The sequence below is a fragment of the Delphinapterus leucas genome, chromosome 16 (assembly GCF_059928025.1).
Source record: "Delphinapterus leucas isolate spDelLeu-1000000601 "Yukka" chromosome 16, BTC_Dleu_Yukka2, whole genome shotgun sequence".
NCBI classification, from domain to species: Eukaryota; Metazoa; Chordata; class Mammalia; order Artiodactyla; family Monodontidae; genus Delphinapterus; species Delphinapterus leucas.
The window spans coordinates 5,329,790-5,339,745 of NC_143144.1; the positions used below are offsets into that span (position 1 = coordinate 5,329,790).

Consider the following 9,956-nt stretch of genomic DNA (forward strand, 5'->3'; position numbering starts at 1 on the left):
GCTCCTTCAAGGCCCCATCGCCACCACCCACCTGGTTCCCTCGGCCTCCAGGGGATCAAACCCAGGATGTGGCAGCAGGTCTGCAGACCGGGGGGCCCCGACAGTCGCTCAGTGAAGCTCCATCCCCCAGAGACTCCCCAGCCCACCGCATGCGAGGAAACCCTAACGCCCCTTCTCAGCAGCGGCTACAAAAGCAGATGTGCTGTTTGGAAAGGGGACGGTCACTCGAGGGTGGCAGGGAACCACCATTCAGTGAAAAACGTCGTGGTGACCCTGGGAACAGAAAGGAGTGCGACCGGTATTCCCTCCCCAGACGTTCTCGATGGGGTGAGGGGAGCAGGCCATGGAGAGTGACCCGGTGACATCAGGCTGGGGAAGGCTGTGCCCACGAGGGACCCTGAGTCCAGGGCCTGGGGACAGGGTCCGGGAGGCTCCCTGAAGGGGCCACGTGAGCTGGGCTTCATGGGTGGAAAGTCATCAGCCCGTGGCGCGGGGCTGCAGACGTTGCAGAGTATTTCCGGTAGAGAGAACATCTCATGCAAAGGCCCTGGGAGGACGGTAAGCGGCTCGAGGCGTCGAGGGGCACGGGACCTGGGCTGGCACCGGGGCCGGGCCAGTGAAGCACCATGAGCACGACGGACCACACCTCAGGGGATCCTCGCTGCCACAGAGTGGGGGAGGTCTGGGCAGCTCCTGAAGTCACTGAGACCCGGCGGGGACCCAACGGAGCGGGAAGGGTGGCCACGGCCCATCCCTGTGCTTCTCGGGCTCCTCCCCTGGTCCCCCTGCAGGTGTGCTGGGCACGGGCATGGACTACAGGCGAGGGGGCAGTGGGGATGGCCTGAGCCCGGGAGCCTCCATGCAAAAGCGGCCACATCCACTGATCACTTCTGGTGGTACCAGGACTGGCACACAGGCTGATACCTTAAGCTAATGGTGTCTGGACCGAAACCCAAGGTCCCCCACTGCGCCCCCCCACCCTCTGCTCCTCCCCACCAGCCCCCCAGTTACCTGGGCCAGACACCTGGACCACCGTGGGTCCTGCGCCTCCTGCAGCCCACGCCCACCCCTGCGGCACATCCTGCCACCCTCACCGCCACACCGTGCCCACCAACCAGCGCATGCGGCCCGCCCTCCCACGCGGCCGCCACCTCTGCCTGGACGATTAAAGCAGCCTCCCGCACGGGCATCCCCCCTCCCCAAATAACTGACAGCAACAGGGAAATTATTTTAAAGACACAAACCGGATCACAGTGCCCCGCTGCGTAAGGAAAACGCCCCCACGACCGCCCACTGCACTTAAAGCAGAGCCACATTCCTCCCCGAGCGCTCAGGGCTCAGGGCCCTGCATGCCCCACCCCCAGACTCGTCCTGGGCCACACTGCATGCCGGGTAGGTGCTCGGCTCATAGGTGGAGCTGGTGTCAGGCCTGGGCCCCGGCATCTCTTCCCACCACAGGGCCTGCGTCCACGCAGGCCCGTCTGCGGGGACAAAGCCCTCCTGGCCTCTGGACTCCCTGAGCATCCCCGGTAGGCTTTCCTGCCCACCCAACTGCAAGCTGACCAGCGCCGGGCTTCTCAGTCTCGGCCCCCACTGGGTCTCCCCGCTTATGTTCATCAGCCTACGGTGGTTTTCTTAGGGACTGACACTTGCTGTGGCCTGCCTCTGCTGCCCCACCCTCAGAGGTCGAGGCCGTCGTATCACCCTGCAGCCTCGGAGCCCAGTACACGGTATGTTCAACACATCCCCGCTGATGGTGGATGGAACGTGAGTGGCAGGGAGGAAGGAGCCACGCCCACCAAGGAGGAGGGGCATCGGTGCTGAGCCCCCTAGGCAGGGTCTCTTGTCTGGAGAGCAGCCCCCCGTGCTAATGCCTGGTGGAGAGGCCAGGTCAGCCAGCAGCTTCTGTGTGTAACAGGAGGCCTGAGTGGGTGGGCAGGGCGGGGCAGAGCTGGCACACCCCTGGCTGCACCTCCCTGAGGACACCAAGCTGGGGCGGCCAGGTGAGCCCTGGGTGGGAGACACTTGGTCACGGACAGGATGTGGGAAGGGGTGCGTCACAGACACCTACCAGGTGCCCAGCTTCGGTGAGCTGGCTTGGGGTCTTGTTGGGTTTAATTTCCTCCCTCCCTCCCTTCCTGAATTGAGGGGAACCACTGCAGAACCCCCCCCTGGCCCTTCTGCACCTTCTGATGCTTTTTCCCCCTTCCCTGTCCACAGCTGCTGGCTGTATGACCTTAGGCAGGCCACATAACCTCTCTGTGCCTCAGTTTCCTTATCAATCAGATTGGAGTAATAACCGCCCTAGAGCGAGTGGAAGTCAGACAATGGCCGGTCCCGGCCAGTCCGCCCTGAGGCCCGCTGGGGCGTGGGTCCCGGTCCCCAAGGAGCTTCTCCAGCTGCTCCCTTCCCTCCACGCACTGCACCACCCAGACCCGAGGCAGCGGGCACCCCGCGTGTGGCACTGACCCCCACCTCTGCCCTGTCTGGAAGAAAAGGCTGGCTTTGTGTGCTTTCGAAAGCGTAACCTTTTAGAGACTGAAGCTTTCATTTTGAGATGAGATTGGCATTTTGCATACACTGGCACTTTGGGGTACAAATAGTCAGCAGTTTTGCAACATATATGAGGAACGCAGTATTTTGAATGAACGGTTTAAAAATTAAAAAAAAACTTATCTCCAGGCCAAATCAAATGGCATAAAAATATAACGGGAGGACTTCCCTGGTGGCGCAGGGGTTAAGAATCCGCCTGCCAATGCAGGGGACACGGGTTTGAGCCGTGGTCCGGGAAGATCCCACATGCCGCGGAGCAACTAAGCCCACGTGCCACAACTACTGAGCCCACGTGCCACAACTACTGAAGCCCGCGCCTAGAGCCCATGCTCTGTAACAAGAGAAGCCACCGCAATGAGAAGCCCACGCACCGCAACGAAGAGTAGCCCCCGTTGCCGCAACTGGAGAAAGCCCACATGCAGCAACAAAGACCCAATGTGGCCAAAAAAAATTAATAAATTAATTAAAAAATATAACGGGAACATCCTGGATCATCACAAAAATATTCCTCTCACTGGAGACACTGAAAAACCTTAAGGCAACAGTCCATAAACGGGTAACGCAGAAGACAGGCGGACCCGTTGTTCTCATTACCAGCTGCCGCTGGTCTTCATCTTCGGTGGACGTAATCGTCCTGTCTCTCGCATCCTTCTATCCTTCCCCCAGGGGCTGATAGGCAGGACAAGCCAGCTATCTGACAAACACTTGAGGTCTAAGTCTCCACTGCAGAATGCAGCCAGGCGGCCACGGGAGAGCTCTAAAGCCTCTTCCCTTGCGTAACTTTTGCTCACAGCTAAGTGACAGGTAACAAATGCAATTCAGCCGGATCAAGGGGTCTCCAGGCAGGGGTAGGAGACCCGGCTGTGTTCCCGACATCCCTGGATGTGTGGCAGGGGGAAGGGGGATACCCTGCCCTATGTCACTGGGCGGCTGTAGGCAGCACCAAGGCTCCCCTTCTGTTTAGGCCTGATCTGCAACGCTTACCAACATACGGAAATGAGCTCAGATCAGTGCTACAGTCCCCGAAATGGTGTCTTCCAACAGAGGAACATCTAAGGCTAACCATCCTCCACAGAAAACCTGCAGAAACCTGGCCGGAAAACCCCACGAACGGCATCAGTCACGTAACATATCAGCTGTGGAGCTTCCTTGTTAGGGACGTAACAGTAAACTGTGCACGTGTGTGCGTGTGCGTGCGTGTGGTCTTCGTCGAGCTGATGCAGCCCAGTGGTTGGCAAAGCAGTTGACCACACAAAGAAAACAGTTTTGGCGCCGGGCACCTGAGTTGGTGCCGTTCATAGCGAACAGACCATAGAATAGCAGCGTGTAGTCCCTACAGAAAGAGGCTAGTGGGCTAATGGAGACACTAAATCCAGAACCTTGACTAGACGTCATGTGGCAAAGCACAGGTACGCAGAGAAGGGGTGACATGCACCCGAGCCCGACGTGTCACCTTCAGAAACACTGTATGAGGCATATACACACACGTAAGAAAGCCCTATTTCACACGAAACGTTAAGGTTTCTGTGTGACAGCCAACGCGAGTTCCTCCACCCCCAGTCAACCTGCTCCGAGGGGTCTCCTGGGAGTGCTCTGCTGGTCAGAGGTGGCCGTGCCCATCTCCACGTGCACTGAGCTAAGACAGCCCTGGAGAGAAAGGATGGCAGTGCCCGCTCCCCTGGGCCCGGGGAACCCCCCAGCCCGACCGTGTCCTCTCTGTCTGGAGCAGCGGTGTCTCTACAGTCGAGCTCACGTGCACAAACTATTCTTTGGACTCCGTTCGCGAAGAGAGATCAGGTCAGACATGTTTGTACAGACAGAACAGGAATTCCTCCCCCTCCGACCGGATCTGGTTCTCAGCGTGAGTAGCAAGGTGATGACGCCGCAGAGCAGACGCAGAGGTCACATGAACGACAGATGTCACTGTAACTGACTCCTTTATTGGCAGTAGCCCAAAGGCCAGGAGGCAACAAGGCTATTCTGCGACAATTTGTGAGTCTGTGAGTCCTGCCATGCCCAGTGTGCTGTGGCCTTCAACAGTCCACGCTACTGAGAAAGCCTGGACCAGGCTCCCCCTGCACCCACCCTCCCCCCAGGCTCATTCCCAACCCACCACCCGCCCTGGACCAGGCTCATCCCACTAAGATACTTGGGCACCAAGACACAGCTTCCCCTCTCCCTTAGTGCTGGGGGGTGGGGTGGTGTTAAGGGTTGAAGAAGAGCTGCACACAGCTGGGTCTGGGTCTGGGTCTGGTCTGGGACTGGGGCTGGCTCTGGGGCTGGCTCTGGGTCTGGGGCTGGGTCTCTGGGTCTGGGTCTGGATCTCTGGGTCTGGGTCTGGGTCTCTGGGGCTGGGTCTGGGTCTGGGTCTCTGGGGCTGGTGCTGGGGCTGGGTCTCTGGGGCTGGGTCTAGGGCTGGGTCTGGGTCTGGGTCTGGGTCTGGGTCAGGAGCTGCCCTGCTCCAGGCTCTCGTCTACCTGAACCTCCGGGAAGCTGCTGTTTCTCTGGGTCTCAGCTTCTTATTGGTAACTTGCATCATCTCCCTTCCAAGACTAACGAAACAACAAGACGATGATGTAAGTTATCTCGAGGAATGTCAGTAATCGCATAAAAGTCTCATATCGTCATCCTGAAGTAGCTGCTGTCCAGACACGTTGAGGACAGCCCGTACTGGGCCCAGGTCCCCATGACTCGCCAGGCGTGGGACCTTGGGCACGTTGCTTAACCTCTCTGTCTTGGTCTGTTTGGGCTGCTACAACAGAATACCACAGGCAGGGGCTCAAACAACAGAAATGTACTTGTCACAGTTCCGGAGGCCAAAAGTGCAGGGTCAGATCGAGTGCAGGCAGATTCGATGTCCGGCGAGGTGACGGCCGCCTTCTGGTTCATAGGGGGCTGTTTCCTCGCTGTGTTCCCATATGCGGAGGGGACCAGGGAGCTCTCTGGGTCTCTTTTATAAGGCACACATCCCATCACGAGGGCTCCACCCTCGTGACCTGAGCACCTCCCAACACCATCACACTGGGCGTTAGGTTTCAGCATATGAATTTGGGGGCACAAACGCTCCGTCTGCAGCACCGTGATCTGCAATCTCCATGTCAGTAAAGGGAAGAAATTCTGTATGAAATTCAGGGTTTGGGTGAGGATGAAGTGGGGCGACGTAGGTCAGGAGCCTAAGGTGCGTCGCACACGCCCGACGCCCAGTAATAGCGCCTCACCACCTGCGGACGGCATCCGTGAACCCCGCATCCCCGGCCCCTGTCCCTCTTCCAGGAGCTCGCGTACCAGATGGCTGTGACAGAACAGCAGGCTTGGCGACCACACTTTGTGTTTCATTTAGACACCGTGTCTATTTTTCACACGAGGCTGTATTTTGAAAGCTCTGCTTGGGTACAGAAAGGACAGAAGGACATTTTCCCACTTGGGGAGCACCTGATGGGGGAGGGACGTGGTGGTGACGAGCAGTCCAAGGCCTGCCCACCTCCAGCCCCAGTTCGTGCAGAGTGGCCAGGGAGGATGGGCCACCCAAGATGCCGAGTTAACGTCCCCCATCGCTTCCCAGATCTTCCCTGATGCCACCACACCCACTGCAGCTCTTCAGCCCCAATCGCATCGGGTCTGTGCCCAACTTCCATCCACCCAGGACACTGTTTATTCCTCAGGCTCCTTCCCCAGACCTACCTCCTCCCGTTCATGAGGGCTCAGCTGAGGCCACTGAGGTCCCCAACTTGCTGCCAGCCCTGGCCAGTTCCAGGTAGCATGGCAACCTCACCCGCACCCCCCAGACCACCCTAGTCCCTCCTCCACGAGAGGTGACAGACGCGGACCACGCCATCAGGCGCCGGGGCAGAAGCAGTGAAAAGGATGTCACCACCCTAGGCTTCTAGAAGGGTGCCCTTGACAGGACAGAAGACCCTGAGGCGCTGGTGGAGGGTCTTCTTGGCATCGAGCACCACAGCGGGAGTGTAACTGGCAGTATTTTCCTCTTGCAACGGTCAACCAAGGAGGCACTGGGATGCCCACCTCGCAGCTGTGGAGGCTCAGGCTCACGGGAACAACTCGTGCGAGGTCACCTGACCTGGGGAAAGACGCGCCGGAGGACCTCGCCCCGATGCCCCTGCGCACGAGGGCACAGACGCCCCACACGGGGGGTCCCTCTGGCTTTGTGGTTGCTTGCGACCCTCCACGTACGTGATGAAGCTCTGACCGTGAGGTGGCTGTGAGGCAGCAGAAAGGAGGGAAAGCTGGAAGCCGACCGCCGGCGCGCACGTGGGCTTGGGACGTCTCCTCGTGGCTGAAGTAGATCCTCAGAAAGAACTGTGTGCTGTTGACGTGAAACGGCCCCTCCCTGAAAGCCGGCGGGGATGTGCCAACAGGAAGTCGTGGATATTGTTAGGATACCGTCGGGGAAGTCAGGGTGATTTTGTCACTTACGGTGACTCCCGGGAGAGGGGGTAACAGAAGGGGTGCGTGTAGGGTCCACAGGCGGGGGTCTCTGTCTCTTCTGTTCCCTGTTGCATCTTCACCGCCTAGAACACCGTCTGGCCCACGGGAGGTGCTCAGCAGATACCTTGTCGGGTGAGTGATGAATGAATGAGGGAACGAGGGAGTGAAAGGGAAATGGCTCTTTAGGATTTGAGGGCAGTAAACAGAGGAGGTCAAAAGCATCGAGGGTTAGGGTTATGGAACCCGATGAGGGAGGGAGAAGACAAAGGGGCAGGTCCTGGAGCCTGGGACCCTTACCAAGCACCTGTGTGTGCGTGCATGCATGTGTGTGTATGTATCCAAAGAGGTGAGGGACCCGGGCCTCAATTCCTCAGGACCCTAGATGTGGACCTTTGTGCTTACCTACACATGAGATTAAATACGTGGCTACAGAGACACACACGCTGGGCCGCGCACAGAAAATGCGCCGTTTTGGGAATCCTGTCTTGGCACTGAAAAAATGCTGGGAGCCTGAAGAAGCAAACAAACCAGAAGCAAGTGGCACAGGCTGGTCCCGAGCCCTGGAACACCTCAGCCACAGGCCAGAGAGGATTAGTCTGGAGAATCCAGAGGCCCTGCGAGGCCCCCAGGGAAACGGTCCGGCCCTTGCCAAGCCAAATGAGAAAGTTAACGGTCACATGGCAGCCTGCCCCCAGACAGCGGGCCTCGGAAGGTCAAACCTGGACCTCCTCTCCGGGGCCCAGCCCGGCCTGAGCAGCAGTTGGTCAAGGATGTATGTGGACATGACAGCCGTTAGATCACTGATGGGCGGGGGTGGGTGGGGACAGCTGGTCCGTGCTCTGCTGGCCCCTACAATCCAGGCACTGCTGGCTCCCAGGCTCCCCTCTCCAGAGGGCAGCGGGCTCCGCCTGGTCCGTGCACGCAGTGATAGGGGAGGTGGGTGGCACTGGACTCCCTCTGCAGGCGGATCTGCAGGACATGGGTGATAGCCCCCCACCCTGGTTCTCTTGGGCAACGCCCCGACACACACACACACACACACACACACACTCTCTCTCTCTCTCTCTCTCTCTTTCTCTCTCTCTCTCTCTCTCTCTCTCTCTCTCCTGGCTTAGAATCACTGGTGCGATCCATTACCCCCTCTTACAGACTCGTCAGTCACTTGAGGCCACACAGCCCAGGTCTGCAGACCCACACACCGTCCTCCTCCTTTTCCACCATCAGCCCCTCTGGATTTACTCCAAGTGTCTGTGTGTGCTGGGGACAAGGGGGTGCTGCAGAGTAGCTGGGGTTAGGAAGAAGCTGCAACAGCACAGGGCTGTAGCTTCTATCCCAGGGCCCCGCGGCGCCCCACAGACAGACAGACGGCCGGTGCTGGCCCTGTCTCAGCACAAATGAAGGCACAGGCGCCGCTTGGTCCCCGGATGCTGATGAGATCCCTCTAATTCCCTGCACACCCGCCCACACCCTGGTGGGTGAGAGAACGCAGGACGAGAGACGGAGGAGATAAGGAAAGGGGTGCTGGGATGGAGAACCAGGCCCTGAGGCGGGGGGAGGGAGAAAAAGCCTGGGCAAGTGAGGGACAAGCAGCACGGGCCCAGGATCCCCGCTCTCGGCGTGGAGGCCGGGCGGGGACGGGCAGGACGCTGCAGGTGCAGACGCGGGAGGGCGACCCCGGAGACACTGTGGGCAGAGGCTGACCCCGTCCCGCTGGTCACCCCGTGGCCTCCAAGACAGATGGCACGTCTGCCTCACTTTCCCACCAGGAAACAAGGACCAGAGACGGTCACAGTCACAGTGAGTGAGCTGGGGTGACTCCAGCCTCTGGCCTGCTGGTAGCCTTTCCCCTTTCAGGCCACACTCCAGAGCCCAACTCCACAAACGCTGCCCAGGGAGATATTTATATATTTATCAGTAAGTAGAAATAAATCACATTTATTTTACTTAACAAAGACCTATATGACCCTGATGTTTCTACGTGTAAGCACAAGGCCGCCTCTGCGGCAGTGAAGCAGAGAGGCTAAGGGCTCGCGTGTGTTTGCCCAGAGCTGCCCCTCGACGGCCCATGTTGGCGGGACCGCCAGCTTCGGCCTAGGCGACGGCCCTCGGCGAAGGCTGTGTCACCAGGACCTCCTTTCCCCTTCTGGGTCTGGGTGGGGCTGGGCACCCGCAGACCCCAACCTGGGCCCGAGCCCTCTCCCTTCACCGGGAGCTCCACCATCACCTGACCAAACCCACGTCCGGGCACCAGTGCCCGGCTGTCCACGGCAGCACGAGCTCGGACAAGTGTCTGCCGTTTTAAACTGCAGTTTGTTTTCCAACACAAATGCTATTCTTGTCGCCCATCTCGTGGCAATGTTATTTTTTCCTCAGCTTTAAATCATGCAGTTTCAGGATGAAGTTTGTACGAAAATTATCGGTAGGACAAATTACCCAGATGAGACCTGCTCTAGAAACACGATCACCTGTGCATCGTGGGCCGCTCTGCCTGAAAGGCCCACCTGCTGCCATGGGCTCAGCCCCTGGCCACTGGAAAGACAACCAGCTGACGCCTGAATTCTAAAGGATTCAAGGATGTTTAAGAAATACGTAGTCGTGCTCGCTTCGGCAGCACATATACTAAAAAACTGGAACGATACAGAGAAGATTAGCGTGGCCCCTGCTCAAAGATGACACGCAAATTCGTGAAGCGTTCCATATTTTTAGAAACTAACACACCATCGTAAAGCAATTATACTCTAATAAAGAAGTAAAAAAAAAAAAAAAGATACAAGGAGATAAAAATTTTAAATAAAAATTACTCAAAACCACCCCCCCCAAAAAAAAATAGAACTCAGGCCTACCGGACCTACTGAATCAGAATCTGCGCTTTTACAGTCTCCCCAGTGTACTTGCGTACCCATGAATAGCTGAAAGGTACATTTCTACCTCGACATGTCTTTTCTGTCTGAGAAATA

At 58.1% G+C, this 9,956-nt stretch overlaps 1 non-coding gene across 1 annotated transcript; it reads left to right on the top strand.

The window, feature by feature from the left end:
* The first annotated feature begins 9,594 nt into the window (after positions 1-9,594).
* LOC115803712 (U6 spliceosomal RNA) lies at positions 9,595-9,703 on the top strand. Its single transcript, XR_004024484.1, has one exon. It is a non-coding gene; the product is annotated as a U6 spliceosomal RNA (small nuclear RNA).
* Positions 9,704-9,956: the final 253 nt, after the last annotated feature.